The sequence below is a fragment of the Argentina silus genome (genome assembly GCF_951799395.1).
Source record: "Argentina silus genome assembly, chromosome: 16".
Classification (NCBI taxonomy): Eukaryota; Metazoa; Chordata; class Actinopteri; order Argentiniformes; family Argentinidae; genus Argentina; species Argentina silus.
In genome coordinates, this window is record NC_139670.1 from 2,440,440 (window position 1) to 2,453,996 (window position 13,557).

A 13,557-nucleotide genomic window follows, 5' to 3' on the forward strand; every position below is an offset into this window, starting at 1 on the left:
CAGCGACCGCCCGGCCGCGTAATGAATTGAGGGGTTGTGTGCCACTACTACCAATCACGGAGCCCATGCAAAGCCACACACACACACAGGCACACACCACTACCCCCTCCCCCTCCCCCCTCCTCCTCCTCCTCTTCCTCCTCCTCTTCCTCCTCCCAGCCCAGAGCACTGCTCTCTGCTCAGTCACTGCACTCTGCCTCCCGATAAGCAGGCCTGCCAGGCTCGCCATTGCCAGCCCCGCTGATGGCTCCGTTTGCACAAGCATTCTATTGTTGCCTCTCAGAGTGGTCACAACTGCACTTTGGACCTTTCTAGGGGAGTCTTTTATTGTGTTTCCCCGGAGGGCAACTACAGTACTACTGTTGCGGCTGCACCTTGACAATTAAACACAACACGTAGCATTAAGGAAACCATTTAAAAGGAGAACTCAAGTGGTTTTCTGTCGTAGATGTTTTCATTCAACATTCGCCCTGCGTCCGTTGCGCTGTACCGCGGTTAGGTCTGTGCGTGGTGTTATTCAGTCTACATGTTATATTTGGGTGACCTCCGTGCTGATTTTATTTTTTTTTTTTTTTCCTGCTCTGACAAACATACTCAGAATCCTAAAACGACAGTGAGTTATCTGTGTGCTCTCTCAGGCTTGGCGACTAGATCCTTGGCTGGCTGACCTTCTCCGCGAGGCAATATTCAATATGACAGTCAAGTTATGTTTAGTGATTGAATTTTGTGCGTCCATTTAACTCAATTCAGTATCGGAAGACAAATGACCATCTCTGGAATGCAGAGTGTAGCCTAGCCACCGTAGGAAAAAATATCAGCTAATGCTAATACACATGCTTACAACAACAATAAACTCACTCAGTGTACTGTAGCCTACTGTGACTCCACAGGCCGACGGGGCGCGGTGCTCTGAGTTTCAGGACGGGAGCTGCACTGAGCCCATATACACACTGGAACTCAATGCCGACTCAGCAAAGGAAAAGGGCTAACAGCAACTATTATATTATATATACTAATAATGTTCTATATTATATACCAGTGTTCGCCTTTAAGTGAATGTCAACGTTTATACATGCTGGAGAATACTGCCAGGCAAGCCAGAGAGCGGTTGGAGCTCATCAGCGCAGTAATATCTATCTGAGACTACCACATGGCACACGAGAAGATTCCACCCTGCTTTGGCTGGAACTCCATTAGCAAAAATTGATGCCTATTGAATAGATGTTGCCACTCAGATTCTGGTCAATTTGCCAAACGGATTAAGTGTATCAAATCCATTTTGCTGAGTGCATTGAAGAAGTGTCAGAATGAAACATTTTCAATTTAGCCCTGCACGTCCAAGACTTCTTCACCACGCAGTGGAACATGCTGCTTACCCTGCAAAAAACAGGCCGGGACACGTATTTCACGTGTCACTGCATTAAATTAGTCTGACACAATCCAGCTTATTTGATTCATTGCTGGTCAAAGTGTAGTGATGAGACTTTTAGGCCTCAAATGTGGCTGTAAAGCAACTATGTAGCCTACTTTGCTCTGTCCAGTCCTCTTGTTTTTGTCTACGCTCTACTTTCTACTCAGGGTTTTTATGACACTGGTTAAAATGCAACCATTAAATATTCATGCAGGCTTTCACCTGTGAAGCAGTTCTGTTCTCTCGCTCTCTCCCAAGCTTTTGAGAAAGTGAGGAACTTTTTGATTTCAACTGACAGGAGCTAAGTATGAACAAAGTTCTTGAGAGCACAAGAAAGTACGGGCTAGGATTCACTGATCTCATCTTTCATGACTTTATTAATGCCTTACGAGTGTATTCTGAGGGAACACATATTGCCTTGTACAGGCATCATCCTTCATGTTTGAAATAAACTTTTGTAATTACATTGTAAAATATGGGTCTTGAACGAGGCTACCTGGAAATCCAGAGTAAATACAAACTCATAAAAAATTCAATTCAGGAGCTAAACAATATGCATTTAAATAATGGTTTGAATAAATTCCTGAGAGGACACTGCAGTTCCATAGTCATCAACTACCAGAATCACCCATCATCATAACAGCCAACATCTTTGATAAATCTCACTCGTTAATTTTTCACTCTGTGGGCCATTGGTATTTACTGTGCAAAACATTCACATCAGCAACAAAAGTAATGACACAAATAATTCATATGTTTCCCTCTTAAAATCCATGGTATGCTAAATCCACTATTTAAATTAGAATGGCTATAAAAGATTAAGAAAAAAGCGATGTCTCTTGGTGTCTATACAAGGCCAAAGTGTTCCATTCTGCAATAAACACTACATTTCAGGAGACTGTTTTAGAATACATCTGATTCCCATACAAATTGTGTAGTTTAGAGGCCATTTCACAACAGGGGACTTCTTTGGCCAATCTAGTGACCATTCATAAACTCTGAAGTTCATAATCAGGACATGCAACACTTTCATGTAGGTTAATATCACTACTAAAAAGGTACTGAGCCAGGTTCATCGAGCCTCTACATGAGGAATTGGGATTTTACCTTTTTAAAAGTGTTTCCTGGTTAGCCCAGACAGTTTTTTAGATAGAGATGTTGCTCCCTTACTGAGCATTCATATTTTGGGTATTCATATTTTGGGCCCCATAGGGTCCCATTAATTCCAAAAATATGTCCAAAACACCTTGCAGACACTCCAATGTGACAGAATCCCTTTCTGAGGACTTTGTCTGTATTATTTTTCTTAACAGTCATTTTGTTACACTGGAATACATGTTTGCATTTTTGTTGTCATGGCTAAGTGGATTACAGTGTAGTAAAGTGACTTTTCAAAAATGTAATGCAGACAAAAGTCTTCAGAGGGGGATTCTGTCATAATATTAGTTGGTCTGAAGTGTCTGCAAAGTGATATATTTCCAGAATGAATGTGGCCCAAAGGAATCTGTGTATCTAAGGAAGCTAAATATGTAACTAAAAACTGTCTTGGTTAATCAACTACAGCCAGGGTCTTGACCAAATCAGGAAACATTTTTAAAAAGGTGGAACATCCCTTTAAACATATTCTGCTCCAACTGTGTGTTACTGTATGACTTGTCTTGTTGTTAGAGAACAGCTATGTCCTCATTACAGGCTTTGATCCCAGAACAATAAAAAAAAAAAACTAAAAAGTTCCAGAGAATCAACTGTGAAACATGCATCTGAAGCATTCTTCCACTTCTTGGAAGGATGCCCATTCCTTTGAAGAGAGAGAGAGAGATCTCCTCAAAGCAAACGTCTGGTGACATTACCCATTCCCTAGCAATTAATATATAAAAAAAAAAAACAGACAGAAGAAATATGGACTAATATCTTCACAGCCAGCTTGTCAGGGAAAACAAACAAACAAGCGGTGGTGGGGACAAAAGTGCTTCTTTTTACCTCCTTTGTGTCCATAAAACAGCCTGTAATCCTCTGTAATGATTTACAACGTGACAAGTCAAACAAATTTACTGTGACAGATTGAAAGGGAACCTAACATAAATATAATTACACCTCACGTGATCTCCTCCACCGCCACCTCCTCCTTCCTTTCGAGGAGCTGCCGCCCGCTACACAAAGGGGACATGCTCTGCAGCCTCAAGTAATGCGCTTTTTCAATTTACTCATCAAGATCAGCCTGTGTGCCAACAAACCAGAGCAAGATAAACCATTACGAATGGGTTAGCGCTTAAAGTGGCAAGGCCTTATTAGCAGGCCAGTTTACCTGAATTAGGGTGGTAGTGTGGGCTGGCAGTGTTAATTCTCGCTGCGTACCGAAAACCTCACTGTTATTTGACATCCCGGCTGATGAAGCGAGACTGGCGGCCAATGGTGTGTGGTAATTCTTGAGACACCAGCTGCAGCTAACTATTCGAATAATGAAGCCACGTTCTGGGGACAGATGCCCCTTGGACTATTGTGAAAACACACAGAGGGAGAGAGAGAGAGAAACAGAGAGAGACAGAGAGAGAGAGAAACAGAGAGAGACAGAGAGAGAGAGAAACAGAGAGAGAGAGAGAGAGAGAGAAACAGAGAGAGAGATGGTGCTTGGTGAGGAAACATTGAATCGCCCTCTCTAGAGTTCAGGGACCCAAAAAGATCCCAAACTTTAATTTTGAAATACATAAAGCAAAGAAGAAGAAGGGGCTATTTCACGGTCATACAATCTAGACAGGCCATGTGAGCACAACAAACAGCAGACTACGACCACAGCGCGTTCTCAAGACAAGATGAACAGTTGTAAAACATTGAGAAGTGGCAACATATGAAGGATCCCTCCTGGAGAGAACCAACACCGGGCCCAACCCCCCAGGCCTACCCAGATTCAGTTTCACATTCCAATCTTATGCACATATAAAAACACACACACACACGGGGGGGGGAGGGGGGGGGTTGAGATACTGTATGACGAGAGACAGACTGTCTTTTGTTGAGACCATTCTGACCCCTTTACCGCATCGTCCAGACGACGATGTTTATTGTATGTAAGTCGAGAAGCAGGAATACATTCTGAATCTTAGTTCCCATCCTAGCAGGAATACATTCTGAATCTTAGTTCCCATCCTAGCAGGAATACATTCTGAATCTTAGTTCCCATCCTAGCAGGAATACATTCTGAATCTTAGTTCCCATCCTAGCCGTGGCAGCTAGTTTCTTTGCCCGCCATCACCTGACGCAAGGAACAACGCGAGCTGGCAGGCACCATGTACCGTGTACCGTGTACCTTGACTGGTGTGTGTGTTTGTGTGTGTGTGTGTTTGTGTGTGTGTTTGTGTGTGTGTGTGTACGCTCTCCTGTGATGGGAAAGGCGAGTTAGACAGAGGATGCTCAGGCCTCTGGGGCCGACCCTCAGAGGATGTCTTCTCTGTGCACGGCGAACGCCGAGCGCATCACAGCCCAACACCGCGGAGCCTCTGACTCACACATGCCCTCCTTTTAGAGCAGATGGTCAAAAATAGCATCCGCCGTCAACATTTTCGTAAGCTGTGGGCCTCGTCGGACCACAGACCGTTTGCCAAGAATGAGTTAGAGGTGCAATGCGCGTGTGTGTGTGTGTGTGTTTGTGCGCACGTGTGTGTGTGTGTGTGTGTGTGTGTATGTGTGTGTGTGTGTGTGTGTGTGTGTGTGTGTGTGTGTGTGTGTGTGCCATGCAAGAATAAAAAAATAATCTGGTCAGTTACAGCCGGTCTCAGTTTGATACTGACTGAGTGAGAACACCCCTGTGTCACAAGAAAGGCTTACGCAACATCTGCCTGTAAATAGGTGCGTGTGCAGAGTGTGTGCGTGTGCAGAGTGTGTGTGTGTGCAGAGTGTGTGTGTGTGTGCAGAGTGTGTGAGAGGCAGACGCGTAGTTACGCTGCTCAGTTGATTGTCATACCACACTAGCTTCTGTGCCACTATCGATTATGGTTGCGCATCGCTGTGTCACCTTGACACCACTTGTAGGATTTCTTTTCAGCGCAACATTTCAGCCGGCAGATGAATCAGCCGCAGTAATAATCTGCGCCCTGTGTCCAATGCAGCCTTTTGTGTGTGTTGAGGTTGTTTGTGACCTCAGCTCATCGTGGAGGTTGCAGGACAGGGGACGGGACAGCCACAGGATGGGCTGCATGAGGAAATGGACAGGCAGTGTTTACAGAGCGGTTATTTTAAAGTCCCTTTTGGAACCAAACCAGACGGTCACAGTTAGTGTTGCATGTGGATGCATGCTGTTCCTGTATGCACCTACAGAAAAATATTGTACACACACACGCACACGCACACGCACACGCACACGCACACGCACACGCACACGCACACACACACACACACACACACACACACACACACACACACACACACACACACCGGATGGACGGACGGATGGACAGGGACACACGCACACACACACACACACACACACACACACCGGACGGACGGACGGGGACACACACATCTGAAAACACACACACACACCGGACAGACGGGGACACATGCACACACACACGCACACACACACACGAAAACCCAGAGACATCCGGACACACACACCAATGTAGTGAGTACTGTTCTTGATTTATTCCGCTCTGTCTAGCACTGAGACTTCTATTAGTGTCTTCATTTACTGCCCACAGCTGTCACCTCACGGTACCAGCAGAGGTCTGCGATGCATGCCCTGCACCTGGGCTTCTGCACAGGCACTGTTTTTACAAGCAAGACCCTGTTCTTCACACTGAGATGACTTGTAGCTGAATCATTACCCATTTGTAATAATACAATACCAAAATAACAACTCACTAATTAACTGGAAAATCAATGCCTTCGTTTTTTTATTTTTTATTATTATCGCGTTTGAAACCCAAACGTGCTCAGCATCCAAAACGCAAGCACTTAGTTAGCGCAACACTAATTAAAAGACTGGAATGAGTTCCTCTAATAAACATACATATGGTTAAAGTCAAGATGAACGTTTCTCCTCCCGGCTGACAAACCTATTGCAAATGTTGTCTAACCGCGGCCTTCATTCAAATAAGTCTCATAGTCAAAAAGGGCCACCTAAAACCTTACCATATTGGATATGTAAAAGGAAACCGGTGACATGCAAAATAATATTGAAATGATATGTCTGCTGTATTTATGTCAAGACATAAAGAGGGAATATTTGTGTTATGGAATACTGAACATGACTTGCGCTAGTTTTTACCTAACAGCCTAGCCTGGATAAATCAGACTAGAGATTGTGGGTTGTGAGATTACTATCAGGCTGAATAGGATTAATACAATGCAAACCTCACACCTCCTAAACACATGTGACAAAGACTTTCTCCCTGTTGCTTGTTGAAGGGGCCCAATGTTACTGGGGAAACAGATTAACCACAGCCCTTTTCTTCTCATCCTGGGGATAGCCAGGGCGCGCACGAGAGAGAGAGAGAGAGAGAAAGAAAGAAGGAGAGAGAGAGGGGGGGGAGGGGGAAGAGAGGGAGGGAGGTTAAAGACATTCCCTGTGTATTAGTAAATCCCAGTTAATTTGCCCTGTCAAGGAACAATGAGATATAGACCCCCGCGGGCTGAGCTGAATGTAATTCCACCACTTTTGGAGAATCACCTTCATTACTCACCTGAGGTGTGGATATTTCTCACCTTAAAAAAAAAAAAGAAACACCTCCTGTAACACATGCTAGCTAGCTAGGGGAGAAGCTACGACACACCACCGTACCCCGGAGCCATTCCCTCAGCCCTCACTTTGATGATTTAAAAGGGGGGAGGACGACCATGTCTCCTCACCCGTGTCACACTCTTGGTGTAAGTAGCATTAGCGCTGGGCTATGCATGTTCTGAATAACGGGGGAATGGGCTCTTGTTCGCCACACAGGGATTTGGAAGTGAAATATGCCTTTCGTGCACATCTCTTCCAAGTAGTACTGTTTTAAACAAAACAAAAGTTTTGACTGTCATATTTTTTCACTTCAGGCATTTGGATCGGCTAGGCTCCTGGTTAATTTATACACCCCAAGACATTGGAAGTAGTTGGATGTTATTCATGATTCAAAGCCCTTCACTTACGCCCAGTGATGGGACATTGCATTGTGACATCCTCTGCGTATGTTTTTCACAGGGTGTCAAATCAAACATGCATGAGCCTGTGACACGGTGTGGGCCTTTAAGGAATCTCTTAGAGCGGCTCACAGACGGACAACAGAGACTTGCAGCAAGCAAGCGTGGCCTGCCTGGCTCTGGCTCTCCATGAACCTGTTGTATGTCACCATTTGACATCTCCAAGCCCTTGACCCGCTCATGGGAGGGAACAGGTAAGTACATGAGTCCCAAGGGTGGCCATTGCTTGGTCTCTCCAGACAGAGTACCGTGACTGAGAACACAGCCCCCCCCCCACAAAAGAAAAAACAACACTTAGTCAAACAATCAGCCAAACGTAGCGTAAAAAGGTGTATATTATGAGACATCTCGATTAAAAATAAAACATAATCTGTGTGAAACACCTATGTTTCTGATGCCTCTCTACGGCTCACACGCTCTCTTATGCAGATGCAGTATTAGGGAAGTGTCCTGACCCTGCGCAGCCCACAAACAAACAGCAGTCAAATTCCAATTAACCCTAATATCAACAACAGCCATGGCTGGACGCCAACTTCAAAACAATATTTAGACCTTTGAAACGAGTGTGTGCTCTGTGTGTGTGCTCTGTGTGCTCTGTGTGTGTGTGTGTGTGTGTGTGTGTGTGTGTGTGTGTGTGTGTGTGTGTGTTGCTGCTAACTTCCCCCCCAGCGCAACTCCAGCTGTATGAGAGGCCCTTCCTATTGTTCACCCTAACGAGGGGGCTGTAGAGGTCACCCACATTTTCACAAGAGCTTTTGCCAGAGGGGTCGAGGAAGCAACCCTCCGCTGGTCTGTTTGGTGTGGATTTACACTAAAGCTGTTTTATGAAGTCACATCATTCACAGTCTATTAGAAGTGGGGATAGATTAGATTAAGTAAGATTACGTGGAGAGGGGCTCCCAAAAAGAGCTAAAATAACACACTTGATACTTAGCAGCGACGTCAGTAGTGGGATTAGACCAAAAAAACACATACAGATCCAACACTAATACATACAATGGTCATCCCTCCGCACTCACAACTTGTTAAGTGGTCTTAAATATTGTTTTGGGTTTTTTAAAACGTTGTTTTGACCCACATCATGTACAAAGAGTTAAATCCTGGGAGTAGTAGGACTAAGCCACTGTACACGTTGTCTGTGTGACTGGTAACCTTATAACGAAAGACATCTACAGTTTCTAAGAAAATCTTAAAACCAACAAACCCGTAATATTTTCCCTCCTCTCAGTCTAACCGTCATCCCCGTATTGCTTTCCTGTCTGCGCTCCCCCCGTCTGTACAATAACAACTACCATCACCACTGCACCCAGAAATGCACAGAGTGGTTGCACACTCTAATATGATTAAATGTTCTGTGGTCTGGCGGCACTCCCAGCCACCTCTCATCCTTTTCCTCTCTGTATCTCACACACACACACACACACACACACACACACACACACACACACACACACACACACACAGAGACACAGATTCCCTCTCGACGAGCCATGTTTTGAAAATAGAACCTCCCTATTAACAGTCAACAGTCGGCCTGACAGGTATGACTGTCTTGTCTGTGTACAGTGCTGCTGGATGGATATCTATTCCAACCACATGTCACCGTCTCCCTGTGTCACAAAGGCGGGGTGTTATAAATCTCACATTCTAGAGGAATGTGGAATTATCACGACTCCCGTCTTCCTGCAGCGCACAGCACGGCCTGATAACCCCACAGCCAGTGGGCCCGCATTCAAGTGGATGACTCAAAGAAAATATGTTTCCCCCCAGTAAATCACAACCTCAATACAGTAAGTAAACAAGGTAAACAGCATGATATTCACAGCTGAACAAGTCAAGGACATGGTAACCACACAGAGTTAACGGGGGAAAAATGGATCCGTGAGGACTGTACTGAATGTGTCCCCTACAGTGCGCAATCATTAAAACACGATTGCAAAGTTATAGACTACACTTCTCCTCTGTGCCGCAGAAAGGTCTGGGCCTGTCCCACATTCTTCCTACTCAGTGAAAATACCCCATAGCAGGGCAGTGATTCACCCTAGGACTTCATTCTGCAGAGCAAAGACAACACAGAAAGGACCTTGAGAGCAACCTACACAACCCGCGCCAGCTCAGAGCCTCTGACAAGAGAGGAACACTGGGGTTTCTCCTACTTCACATTGGCCCTTTTCAATGTTATTAAGACTAACATTTTCTAAATGCATTCTTTGTGGGTTTGTGTTCCTCGGGGAACAGCCATGCCAAATCAAGCTGCATTATGACATAACATGCCTTCTAACTGCACTGTTTGCTGGCCACTTTAGACCACGTTGAGGATTAATGAACTATTCAAGATGCAAATCTAGTGGAAGAGGGATTTGAAGATTCCTGTTGCTTCACAGAGCAGAGGGTAGTCTATGTAATACCTCAGCCAGGAACCAGTACTGAGGTAAAAAAAAAGATATCTCTGTTTCATTGGCTATGTGCTTACGGTTTTTAGCAAACCACAGTCAAACTGTAAAGCCCACAACAATACCATTGATGCAACATAAGGAAATATGTTTGTTTCGGGGGTAAATATTTAGTTTAAAAACAAAGTCTACTGACAGGTTATGGCTTTCAAGCGCAACTGCATGCAATAGCAGCTACCACAGGGTGGGTGAGCCTGTATCTGATTCTTCACCTGTATGACACGTGTTAATAACACGGTAATAACAAGATGGTATCTAGGTTAAGTGTGTCCAGCTGAAGAACAGCAGTGTGTGGTTGGACACTAGCAGGCCTGTGGTGCTGGAGGTAATGAGGTCTCCTGTGTGTGTGTCCTCTCTGATCTCACAGTTGAATCATTTCCCATGTGGCACAGCCATTTCCAGCTTCCGCCTGTGCACTCACCTCATCGGACAGGTGGAGAGGAGAGAAAGAGAGAGAGAGAGAGAGAGAGAGAGGGAGGGAGAGAGACACAGAGAGAGAGAGAGAGGGAGAGAGAGAGACACAGAGAGAGAGAGAGAGAGGGAGGGAGAGAGACACAGAGAGAGAGAGAGAGAGAGAGGGAGAGAGAGAGAGGGGGAGAGAGAGAGGGAGGGAGAGAGAGAGAGAGAGAGAGAGAGGGAGGGAGAGAGAGAGAGAGAGATAGAGGGAGGGGGAGAGAGAGAGGGAGAGAGAGAGAGAGAGAGAGAGAGAGGGAGGGAGAGAGAGGGAGAGAGAGGGAGACCCCCTTACACCCCTCCTCTTTGACAACGTGTTGCCGTCGTCACTCGACAGTGCCACACACAGACCAAAGCACTGCGATAGACAAGCTTCACACACACACACACACACACACACACACACACACACACACACACATATATATGCCAGCTACATATAGATTGCTCAAAATATGTAAATGTTATGATACGAATACAAGTGACTGTGAACAGCAACAAGGCTTTCACCATGTGTTCCCGTGTGTAAACAAAATAGCATTTAGTTTAAGGAGAGAGCTATCGGGAGAGAAAGTGGAGAATCAGAGCACTCAACAGCGCTTAAACAAGCTGAAAGCCTTTCTTTAACATAGTTGTATTCCCCTTTGCCATCCAGAAATGGCTTTCATTGGTATGAAGGAAAAGCCAAGTTAATAAATGGTCTACTTCAGCACCCAGACACACGTGCTGCTGGGCTGCAGATCTCAGTTTCAATGTGTCTTTTGTTTGACGGCTGGTGTTTCAACATCCTCAACTTGAATAGAAGAAGGTCAGCATGGTAGGGTCTGCCCCATGGTAATTCACAAGCTCAACCTGGGGCCCCAGCGAGGTGGGAAAGAAGGAGGGAGGGAGGGAGGGAGGGAGGGAGAAGGTGGAGGAGGGAGGGAGGGAAATTAACTTCTCTGAAACAGTCTCTGAAACACTGTCAGGAATCTACACTCAGATCAAGCAACTCTACATAACCAAACAGACAGACAGACAGACAGACAGACAGACAGACAGACAGACAGACAGACAGACAGACAGACAGACAGACAGACAGGCAGGCAGGCAGATAGACAAACAGACAGACAGGCAGGCAGGCAGGCAGGCAGACAGACAGATAGACAAACAGACACACACAGTGTTGCTTCCTTCAATCAGTACTTCTTCACAGGCTCCAATAAGTGTGTGTTTGTTTATTTCAGGTTCTAAGTACACAAAGAGCTTCACAATCTAGTGTCATTGGAACCCATTATCAACCACAACAAGTGTATGTTATTGGTGAAATGTAGTAGTATCATATTAGTAATACAGTTGGAATAGTTAACCAATACCCAATCCCTGCAGTAAGTGGCAGAGACCATACTCAATAGTTTGGGGGCCACTACAACAGCTGTGCCCAAACAGTGCTTCAAACCACCACACATGCACAGGACAAATTCCTCTCAGATGCTGCTGTTCTGTAGAGGGAGAGAGAGAGAGAGAGAGAGAGAGACACTCTAGGCTCCATAATGAAAACAAGAAAACCTCTCTGAGTTCTCTCAGCACAAAACGACAAGAAACAGCTGCACTTGTTTTTTCTGTTCTTTATTTATAAATCACAATAGTTGAGTAAAATGTAGACACTCCCAAAACAAACTCCAGAGCCAAAGGAGAAAAACTGTAGCTACTAGCAACAATTGAAAAGCTTTATCGAAGTAGGCAACAGTCTTTTGGAAGACAAATATCTAGTTTTTCAAATGAACTTTCTTCCAGGAGAATATCTCTCTCTCTCTCTGTCTCTCTCTCTGTCTCTCTCTCTCTTTCTCTCATTGACAATGGTTAGAAAGCAGAGAGTAGAGCAGAGCAGGGTGCTCTGGCTTATTTTTTTCCACTTGGCTGTTCTTTTGCTTCCTGGACAAATGTACAGCAATGAAAGAGAACCTAGTTCTATATGAGAGGCCCCCGGTCCCTACTGGATTCATATCCAGACACCAGGAATTCAGCCAGTCAACTTGTTAAGACCACATAAAGCAGTAATACCATAACAAAATAATATTGAGAGATCAGATTTTGAGCTATTATAATGCACAAAGATAGGCTGGTATATTTGGTGATCATGATTTTACTGTATCCGTAAACACGAATAAGGAGACTTGTTTATGATTCATAGTCAAACACACATGCTATATCGGGCTATTCAAATAACACAACCGCTTACGCTTCTTGGCTATTAATTTCAACGTGAATTTATGAATGGAATTTTAGAAACGCGACAAAGAAACGTTGTTGCACTGTAGGGAGACAAACCATGTGTCTCCCGCACACCAATGCAACCTCCAAAAAATGACCACGACCACGACCCAACCTCTAAACCCTGCACCTCACACACTTCTGACGATCGCGTCTTGATTCATTCTACCACCAAAAGCGACACAATATAGCCCCGACGCGGTCTAAAGACCAACGCGGCATCTTATTACTGACGAAACGCACAACCTGCCAAAACACCCGACAATCCGTCCCCGATCGCCGGGAAGGGAAGTTAGAATGATCCGTAGCTTGATTATACGACAAGCTCACCCTAATGTTTCTTCAAGTGGTCACTCCATTGTTGAGAAAACAATCCTAACCTAAGTGGAAACAAAAAGCCTTCCCCAACCGAGAGGTGTGTGCAACGCGACAACGCGAACAATCACGTAACTAAACTTACCCGATTTAAACGCGAGTCGCGATCAGGAGAAAGTCCTCCGTATTTTCAGGTCTTGTTTTTAAATATCTTCCTCTCTCTCGTCACTATCACTGAGAATGGGCTCAACGTCAGTGGGTGAGTAACTGAATCAACTAGGAGAGAGCCACAGTAAGTTGAAGTGTCAAATTACATCGGCTATTCTATTACTAAAGGGCCATGCTTGGTGGTTACTCAGAAAATGTGTCGCGGATTTACAGTATGGAGCCATTACAGCACACTGGATCGGACTGGGGGTGTCGCTCAGGAACAATATTAAATCTGTTACACACGCTGGGTTATTACATTATATAACACGATAATTACACATATTGAAT

General features: G+C 44.9%; 1 protein-coding gene across 2 annotated transcripts in view; it reads right to left on the minus strand.

The window, feature by feature from the left end:
- Positions 1–13,337, minus strand: part of LOC310817362 (zinc finger MIZ domain-containing protein 1-like) — a 112,254-nt gene extending 98,917 nt beyond the window's left edge. For both annotated transcript variants that reach the window (XM_083687912.1, XM_083687911.1), the window contains exon 1: positions 13,205–13,337. The gene's annotated coding sequence lies outside the window, so the exon portion shown is untranslated. The remainder of the gene's footprint in view (positions 1–13,204) is intronic.
- Between the last annotated feature and the right edge of the window lie 220 nt (positions 13,338–13,557).